This window comes from Equus przewalskii, unplaced genomic scaffold, assembly GCF_037783145.1.
Source record: "Equus przewalskii isolate Varuska unplaced genomic scaffold, EquPr2 ChrUn-13, whole genome shotgun sequence".
Taxonomy (NCBI): domain Eukaryota; kingdom Metazoa; phylum Chordata; class Mammalia; order Perissodactyla; family Equidae; genus Equus; species Equus przewalskii.
In genome coordinates this window covers 12,066-28,694 of record NW_027228750.1, presented here as the reverse complement: position 1 = coordinate 28,694, position 16,629 = coordinate 12,066, and the positions used below count along the sequence as shown (strand labels likewise).

General features: G+C 42.2%; 1 long non-coding RNA gene across 1 annotated transcript; it reads right to left on the bottom strand.

The window, feature by feature from the left end:
• Positions 1 to 964: 964 nt before the first annotated feature.
• LOC139081575 (uncharacterized) lies at positions 965 to 3,279 on the bottom strand. The gene is made up of 2 exons (XR_011536694.1): positions 2,930 to 3,279; positions 965 to 1,691 (listed from the first exon to the last, which is right to left on the bottom strand). It is a non-coding gene; the product is annotated as an uncharacterized lncRNA (long non-coding RNA).
• Between the last annotated feature and the right edge of the window lie 13,350 nt (positions 3,280 to 16,629).

The following is a 16,629-nucleotide window of genomic DNA, read 5'->3' as shown; positions in this document are numbered from 1 at the left end:
AATTTCTTTCGCCAACAATCAACCCCTGTTGGGAGATTTGCCCACAGGAGTTAGCAAATAATTCGACTCTGGGCAAGCAGCCCAACTAACTGGCACCCTGGAAAAGCTGAAACCAGGACACTTTTTTTCCTCTGTTATCTGCTATCTCTGTCATCTCTGTTCTGTTAGATAATCTGGCAGCAGATAGCACTGCAAACTCATTGCTTGCTGGGGATGACAGTGTTTGTTGGCTTCACATGTCATTCTGGATTTTGTGGATGAGGGACGGATTCACAGGAGAGACTTGTCATTTGGTTAACCTGACTTCCTCCCGGAGAGAGCCCAGTGAACTGGGAACCATCCATCCCATGGAGTGAGGCCCGCATGACTGGGCACGAGAAAAAATAAAACTCAGAAAACAAGGTCTTCAAGTTTAAAGGTTTGTTAAGGTGGGACTTTCAACAATGGATCTTTTCCCTTTTTCCCTATTTTTCATGACAACGGGTGGAGGGGTTGCATGGTTGGCACTTTCATTTTTGGGGAAATTTAATAAAGACTGGAGGTTTCTGTTGTTATGGAAGAATTTTGTCTGTGCCAGTAAGTGGTCCTTGCTTTAAAATCTTGGCAGGTGAGCTCCAGTGTACAAGGAGATTGTATAAATTTGACATAGGAAATAGAAATAGATGATGACTTCTCAGATAATGTCAATTTAGAATTAAGCACTGCATCTTTTTAATTTTTTCAGAGCTTTGTGTGAAGAGCCATTCCTAGAGAGTTTGAAATGACTTTCATGGTGTTCCTCAAGAGGCACCGGGTCAAGACAAGTGACACAAACATGCATGCAGGACTTACCCTGTGGTTGCAGACATTTTTGCTCCTGCCGGCATCAGATTATGTGTATCTGACGACAGAAACCCAGCAGAATAGAGACAGCATCTGTGTTAATTTTCTATTGCTGTGTAACAAATGACCACAAACGCAGCCGTTTAAAACAATGCCCATTTATTATCGTGGACTCTGTAGGTCAGAATCTGGGATGATGTGTCTGGATTCTCTGCTAAGGGTTTCAGGGCTGAAATCAAGGTGATGGCAGGCTACATTCTCACCCAGACTCAGGGTCCCTTCCAAGGTCATTCCCACATTGGCATAATTCAGTTCCTTGCAGTTGAAGGACTGAGGTCCCCATTTCCTTGCTGGCTGTCATTCAGGAGCCATTCTCTGCTTCTACAGACTGTCTGCATACTTTCTCAGGTGACTTTCTCCTTCCTCAGATCCTCTATGCTGTAATGTGGCATCGAGTCCTTCTCATGCTCCGAATGTCTCTGGCTTTGTCTTCTCCTATCACCCAGAGAAAACTCTCTGCATTTAACAACCCATGTGATTAGGCCTGGCCCACCCAGATAATCGCCCCATCCTAAAGAGAACTGTGCCATATAACATCATAATCACAGGACTGATATCTCATCTCCTTCACAGGTTCTGGGATTAGAGTGAGACGTATTTGGGAGGCCAGTCTAGAAATTCTGCCTACCACAATGTGCCCTTTGGCCCCCAGAGATCCCAAATACAAAATACATTCACACCTCCTTAAGGTTCCTAAAGTCTCATCCCATGACAGCATCAGTTCAATGTCCACATCAGGTGCTGCTGAGGCTCCTGAATAGAATCTATCAGGTACAGCTTCTGGGCACAATTCCTCTCCGTCTTGAGATCTGTTCTCAATAGACAATTGGTGGGACAGGCATTGGATAACAATTAGAGACATTCCAGTTCAAAAGAGGAGAAAAAAGAAGGTAAAAATGAGTCATTGACCCCAAAGACTTTCAAAATCAAGGTGGACAAACACTAGCAGGAGTTCCTTATGTAGGTTTCAAGGCCTCAGAATAATCCTCTTGGTTTGAGGGCTATGATATCCTGTCTTTATTTCCTGATATTTTTAATTTCTCTCTCTCTCTCTGTCTCTCTCCTTCCCTCCATCTTTCTTGTCTTTAATGAGTGTTGCTAGAGGTATGTCAAGTTTATCAATCTTTTTGCAGAACTACCTTCTGCTTTTGTTGATTCTCTTTATTGATTCTGTGTTTTCCACTTTCTGTGTTCCAGTGTTTTGCTTTATTATGTACTTCCTCCTACCTACTTTGCCATAGTTCACTTTACTTTTCCCATCTTCTCAAAGTGGGAGCTCCAAATATTGATCTAATTCCTCTCTTCTTTTCTAATATAAGCATTTAGTGATAGAAACGTTCCTCTAAGATCTTCTTCAGCCTCATCCTATCAGTTTTGATATGTGGCTTGTCAATCATCTCTCAGTTCAAAAGAGTTTCTAATTTCCAACCTCATTTCTTCTTTGACCTACAGGTTTTTTATAAGCATGTTGCCTGACTAAAAATACTTGGCAATTTTTCAGATACCTATTATTAATTTCTAATTTAATTCTCTTATGGTGAAAATAACACACTCAGAGTCCTATTCTTTGATATTTTTGAGGCACATTTTATTGTTGAGCCTATAGTCTGTCTTAGGGAATGTTCCGTGTGAACTTGGAAAGAATGTGTATCCTCAGTTGTTGGGTGCAGCCTTCCATGAATCTCAAGGTCGTTCCAATCTTTTAGAGCATCACAGATGTTTATTTTTGGTCTTTCTCTATTGGCATGGCAAAGTCTGTCCTATGCCTGTCCCATCATTGTATTTTGGAAGCACAGTACTTGTCCAGTTTCACAGGTTCTCAGCTGGAGAGGAATTTTGCCTCAGGATGAATCGTAGCTCCAGTCTCATCCATACATGATTTAAATGATGCTTAGATGAGATTTTGGACTTTAGGCCTTAGAGATGCTGGAATGAGTTAAGGCCTTTGGGGCTACTTGGATGGAATGAGTGTATTTTTGATAGCAGAGGGACATGAATTTTGGAGGGTCAGGGGCAGAATGCAATGGACTGAAATTTTGTGCTCTACCTTCAAAATTCCTATGTTGAACGCTTAACTCTAAATGTGACGGTATTTGGAGATGGGGTTTTAGGGAGGTAATTAGGGCTAGGTGATGTCATGAGGATGGGGCTCTCATGATGGGATCAGTGCTCTTCAAAGAAGAGACACCAGAAAGCTCTATGTCTCTGTCTTCCTCTGCCTCCCCTACCACCCCTCACCGACAAAGAGGAGGTCATGTGAACACACAGTGAGAAGGTCCATCTGCAAGACAGAAAAAAGAACTCTCATTAGAACCTAACCATGCTGACACCCTAATATCTGACTTCCAGCCTCGAGAACTACGAGAAAAGAAATATCTGTTAAGTGAAGCAGTCTGTGGTATGTTATCAATTGTCTGTCACTTGTCACTCCTTTTACTCTTTGTCATCATCTCTCTTCTTTTATTGCTAACTTTTTCTTATTGAGGTATAATTTACCTAGAAGAAAATGCACAAAACTTAAGGGTACAGCTCAAAGAATTTAGCATACGCAGGCCATGTGTAATCACCACCCAGAACAAGAAACAGAAGATTTTCCATCATCCTCTAAAGTTCTATCGCACTTCCTGCCAGTCAAGACCCATCCTCCACAGATAAACTATTCTGCATTCTCTCACCATAGATTAATTTCGCTTATTTTTGCACTTCATATAAATGCGATGATGCGGTCTCTCCTTATCGTTCTGTGTTCTTTGCCTCAATATCTGGTTTTGAGGTTCAATCTTGACAGGCTACCACGTCAATAATTTGGCTTTTTACTTGCCAAGAAATATTCTCTTTCATGGTTATAGCACAATTTCATTACCCATTTCTCCAATGATGGACAGATTCATTTTTGGTTATTATGCATGAAGCAACTGTGAATATTAATACATAATTTTTGGTGGAGATATTCACTTGCAGAGATACCCAGTCTCCTGGGTACATACACCTAGGAACAGAATTGCCTGGGGAAAGGGTAGAAACTGACAGAGACTCTCGCAAAGGAGTTGTATCCTTTTACATTTCCCCCTAAATACGGGACACTTCCAGTCTCTCTAGTATAGTCCCCAACACTTAGTATTCTCAGTCTTTTTAATTTTAGCCATCCTGCAGGCTGTGTAGCGGTTTGCCATCTTGGTTTTCCAAAGCTTACTGGCCAAGTGACTCTCTTATTATGTCGTGGCTTTTCTAATCTGCTCATTAATCAATGAGGTTGTGCGTAATTTTCCTTCAGACTTTATAAGTTCTTTGCATACTTTGGATTTACTGTTCCTCGTCGGATATAAGTATTGCAAGTAATTATTCCTAGTCTATGAATTGCTTTTTCACTTTTTAAACAGTCATGTATGATAAGCTAAAGAATCGATACTTTATGAAATCCACTTTGATCCATTTTTCATGTATAGTGAGTTCCTGGGTATTGTGTCTAAGAAATTTTTGCCTCTTCATTGTTCATGAAAATATTCGCAGGTTATTTCAAAGGCTTTATAGGTTTCACTTTCACATCTCCAACTAACTTCAATGTGCGGTGGGAAGTGGTTTTTCATATTAACTTATTTTTAAATAAATATTCATTTTTTCTAACACTTTTTATGGAAAAGTCTTTTATTTCCCCAGTGAAACGTATCGGTGACTTGTTAAAAAAAAAAATCTAATAATTGTGTGCGTATGTGGGTAAATATTTTACTCTTGACTCTTTCACATTGATTTGCTTGTGTTGTGTTTACTTGCACCAATATTATAATGTTGTAACTATTATAGCTTTAAAGTGAATTTTGAAATGTAGTAGAGTGTGTCCTCCAACTTAATTCTTCTTCAAGGTTGTCTTCGCTATTCTAGGTACTTTCCCTTCCATATACAATTTAGAATTAGCTTGAAAATCTACCCAAAAAACGCCTGCTGCAATACTAATTGGGATAATGTTGATCTGTCATTCTAACAATATTAAAGCTTCCAGTCTATGAATTTCATAGATTTTGATCTATTTATTTAGATCTTTAATTTCTCTCAGTAATAGTTTTCAGGGGTCTTTATTATATGTGTTCTAAGGCATTTATATTGTTTTACTGAATTTCCTTTTCTCAGTAACTCATGGCTACAATGGAGAAATACAACCGATTGTTATACAAATGCTGCAGAGGTATAATTTAGGTACAATAGACTGCACCATTTTAAAGTATACAATTAAATGCATCTGACAGACTACACACTAATGAAACTACTGCTACGATTAGGACACAGGGCATTTCCCTTAGCCCATGACCTTCCTTGCGCCCCTTTGCAGTCCATCACTCCCTCAACCCCCAGCCCCAGGCAACCAGGGTCATTACAGATGGGTTTGCATTTTTAACGACTTTATATAATGGAACCATACACGTACTCTTTCATGTCTGCATTTCTTCATGCAGCATAATGACTTTTAAATCCATCCACGTTACTCCACACATAAACAGTTCATGCCTTTTTATTGCTAAGGGGTATTCCTTTGCATGGCTGTATCGTGTCTTTTTATAATTCGTCTATTAATGGACATCTGTGCAGTTTCCAGGATTTAGCCATTATGAATAAAGCTATTGTGGATATTCATGCGTGGATTGTTGTGTGGACATATTGTGTAAACACCTAGGAGTGGAACGGCTTTTCACATGACTGGTGTATGTTTAACTGCGGTGCAGCTGTTCAAAGTGGTTGTGCCATTTCTCATTCCCACAAGTGCAAGAGAATTCTAGTTGGCTTACACCCACACCACATGTGGTATTTCCAGTCTCTTTAGTTTTAGTCATGCTAATGGATGGGGAATGGTAACCATTGCAGTATGAATTTATTTCCCAGATGACAGAGTTGAGCAACTTTTCATGTGTTTTTTGGCCATTAACATATCTTCTTTTGAGAAGTATTTCCTCAAGTCTTTTGACCAATTCTCTTTTTGCATTATCTTATCAGACAAAATATGTGTAAGAAAGGTCCAGTGAAAACTACAGAACAATACTTCGAGAAATTAAAGAACTAAATTAATGGAGAGAGAAACTTGTTGTGGATTGGAAAACTCAAGATGCTTTAGACGTCAATTTTGCCCAAAGGGATCCACAGATCTATTACAATCCCAATCCAAGTTCCAGCAGGTTTGTTGGGACACTGACAAGCTGATTCTGAAACTTATATGGAAACGCAAATGATCTTGAATTATCAAAGCAATTTCACAAAAGTAGATGAAAGATGGATAGCTTACATTGCCTATTTCCAGAATTACTATACAAATCTTCCACCCAATTTAAAATTGGTTTGTCCTTTTATGATTTGGTTTTCAGAGCTCCTGTATAGTCTGGGTATAAGTCTTTTCTCACATAAGTGAGTTACAAATATTATCAACTCACAGTGGCTTGACTTTTCATTCACTTACCCGTGTTTTTTTCAAAAGCGAATGTTCTCAATTTTTGTGACGTTCAATTTCTCAGTGTTTTCTTTTATTGATTATGTTCTTTGTATCAATCTAAGAAATATTCATCTACCCTAGAGTCACAAAAATTTTCCTCTTTGTTATCTTCTGAGGTATTACAGTTTTAACGTTTACCTTTAGATCTATTATCTATTTTGAGTTAATTTTTGGATATCCTGTGAGACATGACTTCTATTTATTTATTTACGTATTTTTCATGTGGATATAAACAACCACCAGCTGAAAAGCTTGAAAAAGATCATTATCATTTGTTGAAAACACTATCTTTCCCCACTGCAGTGTCTTTTTGCATTTGCCAAAGGTCAGTCTCCTGGGGCTGGCCCAGTGGTGTACCAGCTAAGTTCGTGCGCTCCAACGGTGGCATGGGATTCACTGGTTCGGATCCTGGGCGGTGATCTGCTCACTGCTCCTCAAGCCACGCTGTGGCAGGCATCCCACATATAAAGTAGAAGAAGGACACAGATTTTAGCTCACGGACAGTCTTTCTCAGCAAAATGAGGAAGATTAGTGGTGGATGTTATCTCAGGGCCACTCTTACTCAAGAAAAAATAAATAAATAAATAAAAATTTAAAAAATCAGTCTCATTATAGCTAGTAGTTTACCTTTTGACTCTGTGTTCTGTTCCATCGATCTGTTGACTTATCATTACACCAATTCCGTACTGCTTTGAACAAAATAACTCTATAATAGTTCTTGAAATGAGGTAGAGCTAGCCCTCCAACATTGTTTTATTATTTTATAAATGTTTTGACTACGCTAGATCTTTGTCATTTTATATTAATTTAGAATCGCATCATTACTGTCTCCCGAAGATGCTGACTGAGATTTGAGTTGGCTTGGGTTGAATCTATAGACCCCATTGGGGAAAACCCACATCTCAAAAATAATGAGTCTTCTGACCCATGAACAGGGAAGTGGTCTTCATGTTTTAGGTCTTCATTAATTTCTTTCACCAATGCCTTGTACTTTCATTTGTTTGATGCTATTATTTTTTACATTTCAGTTGTGCACTGGAATTACATAGACATAAAATAGATTTTTGTATATTGACCTTGTATCCTGCTAGAAACAAATGCTTCAGAATCAAGCCAGATCTGGCAGAGACCACAGTTTTGGGGACTTGTGTGTTTGCCAGGTGAGAAGAATCTTCTTCAGATCAATTGAGGTTTTATCATGCGGCCAAAGAAGATAATCAACACCCATGTTGAGTCCTGTGCCCGGGAGGTGTTTGTAGGAGGGCTGTTGTGGACTAACGAATGTGAAAGGTTTTGTGAGTTCATCAGTAAGATTTCCTTAAAAGTAACCATTCGGTTGGTGAGGCTGCCAGTTTATCCTTGTATTCAGCTGCAATGCCAGTTACAAGATTTAGGGGCCAGTTTGTGGCCGTATTATTTCATTTAGTCTTCCATAATCTATTCCAGCATTATGTACTGCCAGAATCTTTCAAACGGTATGCAAAGATAAGCCCTCAAATATCATAAGTTCCCACTTAGACACTGCCTCCTATAGCATCTCTGAACTAGGTGTCCACTCCCTTCAGTCTGTAAGGATCGGAGCCCTGTGGCTGCAACAGAATCTGCAGTCCCTTTGCGCCAGCTTCATTCCCCCCAAAAGAGGGTGAAAGACCTTCCGTTCAAATCATGCCATGACTGGTGTATGTAGCATATTTAAGTTATCTCTTTAGTCACTGAGCTTTCCAGCCAGCCATGTAAAGCCTGCTCACCTGGATGACTCACGAGGTCTCATTCCCAGTGGGTCAGACGACTTGTCTCTGAAAGACCAAAGCATCTATTTGTCATTATGTCTCTCTCCTAAAGCTTATTCTTGCTGGGCTAAAACATGGCTTGCAACCACCTTTAAATGTGTTTTATTTATATCTGTTTAATCGTTTTCTAAAGGCAGTGTCCAAACTGACTTTCTTTGTACAGTCCAATGTTTTGTTTCCCAATGCTCTGCCCATTTGACAGGACACAAGAGTCAATATAAACATAGATTTATCCCATGGGTTTGTTACCAACCAACTCACGGTTGTGTACATTACACGTAATTCTATACATTGGGCTGACTGTCTCCTCCTTCATTGACCTGTTTCCTGTTGGGTGTTCAGGTGTTGTAATGTCGCTCACTACTTCCACTGACATCCCTGGAGGACAGTGTGCTAACAGTAAAAGCAGTTGTTTTACATTGCTATTTATCAAAGTTGTCATACTATCTTTACGACGGCATATTTGTGAGCATCATGAGTAATTAATATCTATGGCAGTCAATTCTTCAGTTAGGTCAAAAACTGCAATTTGGAAATGAGAAATAACTTCTCTATTATTTTGGGTTTTTTGAAAAAATACACCCTTTCCATTTCAGGTGTGTGTGCTGATGTGTAGATTCCTGACCTCCTTTGTAAAAGTCACTGTTGATCCAAGAGAATACAGAATGAATTCTATACAGAATGACTGCAGATCACGGGCTAAACATTTAGTGTCCACGGGGTCCAAAATTTTGCCCAACATGTTTTTCTAAGATGCCATGTTCTTCTGAGCCAACTCATTTGAGACTGCAAAAGCCTCAAGCCATTTTCTCTGCCATCTTGTGGCCACTGCCATCAAATCTGTTTTGCCTCTTCTTATGGCACCTACAATGGGATTTGTTTTGTTTCCTGGCCCTAGAGACCCAGCCATTTTCCCAGCTTGCTTAAGCGCCCGAAGGACCTCCTGTTTCTGTAAGATCAATGGAAATCAGTGGCTCTCTTCATTATTTGGCATGTACGGTCATCATTTGGGTCATTTGGGGAAGGTGTTGTTTTCACAAGTCACTAGGTGCTGCTAAATGCAATTGATTTTCTCTCACTACATGACACTACACCCCAACCATGGATTGTATTCCTGAAAACATCACTTTCTGAGTGGGATCTTGAAAGTTTTTGAGATTCATTCCCGAATCACACATCGTTCAGTCATTTCGAGTCCATCTCTCTGTTGTTTCTCTTGATACGGCTACTATGTAAATAAGATCTGTGAAATGAAACGCAGGAAGGGGGCCCATGCCAATATTTGGGACACTCAACTATGACGGTTGGTCGCCAGGACACTCTCTGGAGGAGATTCTCTAGACTTTTGGTGGTGAATAATGTCATGTAAACAGAAGTCGAATAACAATGAAGTATATTTGAAATCTGTAGAATGTTATAAATCAATGTTACTTCATTAAAAATAAAAGAAAAAAATTAAAATTAAAGAAAAAGCCTAGTTAGACTTGCCTCTTTATTTCTCCAGCTGGCCAGGACATAGACAGTAACTACTGAGATCAGCAGTTTTCTCTGGTGACATTGGTAGTGTTGACTGCTTGGAGCCAACATGGAGCCTAATTGCTTGTATCCTGAGAGGCTGAAATCTGGCTGAGGTCCTAGGTCACTGGGCCAGGAAAGGTCATCTATCTGCTGGAAAAAGAAGAAAGGGGAGAAGGACAACCAGTGAGGTCATCCCAAGGCAGCACTGGCCACTTCCTGCAATGACCCACTACCACTGCATTTTTCATGACTTCCTGGTTCCTAGACTGAGAGCTCTGTGAAGCTGGAATATTTTCTTCATCTCTGTATTCACGGCTCCCAGCACCAAGTCAAGCCCCGACGAGGCTCTCATGACGTTCATTCACTGATCGAATCAAAGTGGTTGTAAATCATCATCTCACTACATTCTTGTCCCAAATGTCCTGTCAGGAATGCCCTGCTCTGTCTCAGGATGTAGCAGATGCCCATCCTTAGAGAGGAGCCTGCCCTACACTCTCTAGACCCTATGACACTCACCTGGGGTCAGCTCTGATGATGATGGGACTGTCCTCAGGGCTTCCACTCAATGGTTCACCCTGTCATTAGGAAGAGATGTCCTCGGCCTCCCCTCCCATCCTCTGGGCTGCCACGACACCCAAGCTTACGACAGCTACCACATTGTGTTGAAACTATCTGCTTGTATTCTTCCTCTCACTGCTCTGATTTCCTCAGGGAAACCTCACTGATATCTGAGCTCCAAGTTCTTAACACAGCATAGGGGAAATTAAGCTCTCAACAAATATTTAAGAGATATTGTGTGTGAAGCCTCTCTCAACATAAATACAGAAGAATATTATTAGTATCACTGATTCCGATGCAAGGGTTCCCTAGCCATGGCCCTCCTGGCTTTAGGGCACAACTGTTTAAAGTAAGAATGGACATCTCCAGCCTTTCCTCAAACATCATTTATCCCTCTAAGCCCACACTTACTGGGAGGGCATCCACTGTGAGGGTGGCCCCAAGGTGGAGGCTGGGGGGGGGGTCTAGGGCAGAGCCTCATGGTCGCTTCCTCCTCTTCTTGGAATTGGTGCTTCCCAGAAGTAGAAACCAACCCCGATCCATTCTTGGATCTCCTTGGCAGGTGCACAGGTTCACTGTGGAGTAAGTTGCTCTCCCACTCCTCACTGTTCAGCTCAGGCCTGCTCATGTGGAGCTGGGTGATGCTGTACACATCCCTCAGTTTCCCTTGACTTTTCTGAACTCAACTTGGCCTGATTCTCACCTCCTTTGGCAACCACTTGCTCCACCAGTACCTGACCATTCTTTGGGTTGTTCTCATCCTCCAAACCTGCTGATTTCCTTTCTTCCATCTGCTCTCTCAGTTCTGTGTTTTCAGCCTGTGCGCTCAGCTCAGGCTGCTGCAGGAGACACACAGAGAAGGGACCAAGGTCGGCTCTTGTCTGCAGTTCCCAGGGCACATTTAACACACAACTTAGTCCCTCATGCACTTAGAGAAAACTGAGCAGGAAAGGATTTTGAGAATTTGAATAACAACCTTATCTTACCGATGAGCAAACTGAGGCCCAGAGAGAACAGGAGATTTTCCCAGGCTCCTTCACCACCTGACGGTGGCAGAGCCGCTACACAAGCCTTGGCCACAAGATTCCATGTCCAAAAGCACCTACCACACCCTCCAGGAACCCACATCTGAATTTGAAGGGACATTGGATCAAACATCAGTATTTCCACTGTTAAAACAAAAATATCTGAAGGACCTTGTCGGGGAAAATTCTTTTATCACAGTTCTATAGTCTTCTCATGTATACTCAGTCAGTTTTCAAGCCTAGTTGACACAATGAGACCAGCACACACAAGTATTAAGTACAATTTATCACAGCGACAATTGAAATGTACTTGGGGGGGCCAGCCCTGTGGTCAAGCGGTTAAGTGTGCGAGCTTTGGTTTGGTGGCCCAGGGTTTCACTGGTTCGGAACCTGAGTGTGGACATGGCACCACTCATCAGGCCATGCTGAGGCAGTGTCCCACATGTCACAACTAGAAGCACCCACGACTAAAATATACAATTATGTACTGGGAAGATTTGGGGAGAAAAAGCAAGGAGAAAAAAAAGATTGGCAACAGTTGTTAGCTCAGGCACCAATCTTTTAAAAAAAATGTATTTATGGGATCATCTGTGAAACATCTAGCTCCTGTGTCAGAAAATCATCTTCCTGAGAGCAGGCGTGCTCTCTGCCTTGTCCACCCCGTCTCCCCAGGGCCTCCACAAGAGCCCGCCAGATAAACCTCTCAGGAAATACTTGCCAAGTGGATAAATAGGAGTTCCCAGGAATAACTAACTCTTGCTGATGTCTTCTGGTCCCAACCACATCTGCAGTCAGACCCTATCCCAGGTCTGTGTTGAAGCAACAAAAGCATGGCCTTAGGAAAGGCAGTCAGAGGTTCAAAGACCAGCTCCACCATGGACCCAGAATGCTTTTGTGGAGGATTTCATTACCCTCTTTGAGTGTATTTATCTCATGTATAATAGAGAAGAATGTAGAATGTGAAAGAGAGAAGGCAGCATTGACCACTAGAGTGGTGGTGGATGATTAAATGAGATATCATGCAGTAGACAGGGCTCCAATCCGTGACCACCACCTTCATAGCTAAAGACATCCACATCAGAGACAGTGTGGTGCTTGCTGAAAACGTCTGTGGTTAAGGCCCAAAAAACTGCATTTCAGAAAAAAATTCCAAGGACAATCTCATGCAAGGAAAGAGCCCCACCATTAAACAAACAATCTAGGATGGAAACCTCCAAAAGCTCTAGGGGCAGCGAGAATGACTCAGTTGGAGCACAGTAAGTCCCTTGTCCAAGGTGGCCTTTGTGTGGGAAATGGCCCCCTTTCCAGGAAGGGTTCTCACCTGATGTGGGACACAAAGAGGACCCTGCTTCCGCAGTCGGCGCTTTTAGTGCCTCCATTGTCCTTTAGGTTTCTCTGTTCTAATCGCTGTGGATTGCCATCCTCATCTGGGTCATTTCTGTCTGAAGACCTCTGTGATTTTATTGTCCTCTTGGAGAAAGAGATGGTGGAGATCAGTTCTGGTGCTCCACAGTTCTAGGCTTTCTCCTAAGCCGCCTAGGTGAGCGGAAAGAAATCACGACGGAGAGAAATCAGGTCAATAAAGAGGATCCCAGAGGAGCATGAGATTGCAAGGGCAGGCCCTCATGGGAGATAGTCAGAACCCCGACAGGGTCAATATCAGACCTATTCAGGTGGAGAGGACACACTGATCAATTCTGTGAGCAGAGGATCCAGTCACGTCCTTCCAGACTTCTGATCTACAGAACTGTGAGATAACAAATGTGTGTTGTTTTATACCACTGTTTTTGTAATCTGTTAACAGGCAGCAATAGAAAACTAATTCAGATGCTTGTCTCTATTCTGCTGATTTTTCAATTTTCAAAACATGTATGCTAATCCCCATAAACTAAAAAAGACCAAAGATCCACAGTAAAAACCTTGTGCCATGTAAATCTTGTGTTCCCCTCCCTATGACTGTTTCCAAACCCTTGTATCATGAAGGACACTATGAAGGGCATTTCAGGCGCTGGAGGAATGTGTCTTTAATGTGACCAACCAAATCTCTAAAAGAGTGAAGAGGCCACAATACTTCACTCCCCATAACATTCTCTACGAATCCATCATCTATCTCTATTTTCTATGTCAGATTATGTTTTAGCTCCTTGTTCTTCTGAACTCACCAGACAAGGTTTTATAGCAAGTACCAGTTCCTGGCATAGGCGAACCAATTCAAGGAGAGCAATAGAACAGCCACTATATTAAGTTCCCCAAACAAATTCTTTATACTGAATGCAATCTCTCCTCCTATTTGGACTAGAAATAAAGAACAGTTCTAATTTTTGAGCTCCATTTCTAATGAAAATTTCAACTTACAGGTCTCTATTTTCCAGGTTTTATTCTGCTCAATTCCAGTCATGGACACCTCACTCCTTAGGGTTAGCGAGTTCCCAATGCTCTGCAGCCTGGACTCTCTCAGTGGAACTCAGGGGAACCCAACCTCAAACCTCATCTATGAACCAGGCCCTCACCCTCAAAATCCAGGACAGTGTGCAAACCCAACAGGCAATAGCATCCACCCAGGAGGAGTGATATGTTTGCACGTCTCTTGGCCCAGATTATCTGAGAGAACAGAGCAGTCATAACATAGAAGAGAACAGAGGAAAATCATATTGATTTCAGCTTTGCCAGGATGTCAGTGAAGTCAGACGGATGAGCATAAACTCATTGGAGGAACTCTCTCAATAAGGGTTTAATTGTTGGCAAAAATAGATGGTAGGTACAGGTGCTACCCAGTATTGGCAAGAGGGTGGAGAAAAGAATATTCTCTTAAATGATTGGGAATATGAAGTGGTAAAGCTTCTTTGCAAGGCAGTAGGGCAGGATTTAGCAAAACTATACATGTACAAATATATTTCTAAACCCAGCACTTCCCTTTACAGAGACAGATGCTAGAGTAATACTTACATAAGCAATGATAGAGATAGATACAGATATAGATACTAAGATATAGATATAGATATAGATATAGATATAGATATAGATATAGATATAGATATAGATATAGATATAGATATACAGATGTCCCATGCAGCATTGTTTGTAAAACGCTGGAACCAATTCCATGTCCATCAATTGGAGAACACTTATTTATAGTGGTCCATCCATACCGTGAAAGGGTCTGAAGCTGTTTGAACAAACAAGGCAGGTAATAACAATGCAGATGGGGATGGACTGGGAGGAGCTAAGATGTACTGAGTATTTACTCTGTGCCAGGCACTGGGCACAGTGCTTTCCCTGCACATCTCATTTAAACCTAGGACAACCCAGGGAGGAAGAACTCCTATTTGACCCATTTTTAAGTGAGAAATTGAGCCTCAGAAAATTCAAGAAACTTAGCCAACATCACACTGTCACCCAGTCAGGTTTGCACCTAAATCTTGTGAGACCAGGGTGCTCACTTTCCTGGTTCTTTATTTTAGGGATTTCCAGAGAGAAAGAAAAGTACCAGCCTCCGATGCCCTGAACTGATCTGACACTCACAGCCTGACCGTTTTGTTCTCATGCTGGAAATAATCTCACATACAGAATATCAGCCTCAGACAAGATTACTCTCAGACCTGGATAAAACGAGACAAAACAAGGCTACCTCATAATTTTGTCCAGGCACAGACAAAGACAAGGTCAGTATGCAACCTACAAAATCCCAAACATCCTCCTCTTTTTCTAAGGAAATGGCTGTTACTTCTTTAGTCCAATCATAGAATTGCCCCTGCTGACAACAGTGTTCAGTATGGAACAAACCCTGCCTCCTTCTATCCTTCCCCGAATCACCCAGCCAAAGCCCAAATCCTATAATACGTTCCTTCTAACGCCCTCTTTCTTCGATCATGGGGTGTGTTCTTTCTGGCTGCAAGGAATAAAAGACCGAAGTTGTTTAAGAAGAAGTGTGTTCCTGGCGATTTGGCTTAAGGGAATTGATACCAGCTTTCCAGGATGAGCAGCTGTAAAAACCCAGCCTCAGGAAGAAAGGTTATGTTCTCTGTGAGATATCTAGGCTCTGAAACTCCACAACTTGTTTTCACCCTTAAAGAAAAAACAGATTCTTTCTACCTAATCCTTTTAGTAACCAACGTGAACGTTAGGAATTTAGGCAGGATTTTTCCACGTCTGATTTAAAGTAGAGAGACTGAGGACAAGGTTAAGAGAGAATCTAGTTAAGAGAGCATGTGCAGCACAAATATAGCTTAAAAGGACCTGGGATCAGTGAAAACCCAGTGTCCCTCGTGGGGCCTGACCACCCTCCCTTCATCTGACAGATGAACCAGCCCACCTATTACCCAACGAAAGACGGGTGCTGGTCCTCTCTGCCAGGTCTCTCTAGCCCCAAGCTGCCGCAGCCTGGGCTCTTCTCCCTTGTCTAACTGTGCCAGCCCCAGAAGACCTTGAGTCCAAGAACTGTGCGGCGATATCTACACTACCATTGTGTGATATCCTAAGAATCAGAAATTTCTGTTGGTGACAAAGTGACAGGACTGTCATATGCCCACATTCAGATGCAAAAGCTACATTTCTTGAAGAAATTAGTCAAGTAAAGACGTCATTATCCCACCCACCTTAAATGTATGACGTTTTGCAGTGCATGTCTCTGGATCACGTGGCAAGGGCTGTTCTAGCTGGTTTTGGTGACCGGCGGCCTCCATCAAAGGCATGGAGCACTTGGCCGGCTCTGTGGGGTCTCCTCCCACAAAGGTGCAGGGCCCCTCCCTCCCTTCCTTTTCCCAGGAAACTGCGGGACACTGTTCCCAACTCCTTTCCCCTGGTGAGTGTGAGAGCGTCATGACTGCTCGTTTCTTCCCTGGAAATCCTGTTCCTCATATCTGTCCTTACGAGACACACCTTTTGAGTTCATCTTTCTTCTCCTTTTATTCCCTTAAAATCTTGCTCCCATTTCTAGAACACATCCTTGGCCTGATCCTGAAAATCTTTTGTTGTTGCTCTTATTCCTTCTATGATAGTTTTAGTCTTCAAGAGCTCGTGTTCTAAATTGGTCTCTGGATGAAGCACCATCCACAGGAAGGAGCCCTAGCACCCCATGGCCGAAACCTGGAGGGTGATGACGTCACTTCCTTCTCAGTTTGCTGTCCTGCCATTGGCCGGGAGGGTGGAGTGGGAGGGGAAAAGTGCGGGCAGGAGGCGGTGCGTGGGTCAGAAGGAAGTAACAGTGAATGACACCAGGCCAGGGGCGGGTCTTATGCGGATAAGACAGGTCCAGGGGCTGCTGTTCAGACACCTGTTGGTCACAGACTCTATGACTTCCTGAGCCACAGGGATGGAGTCCAGGATGGTTGCCTGAATTTGAGAGCAACTTCTTTGCAGAGGACCCCAGGGACTGGGGGAGGGG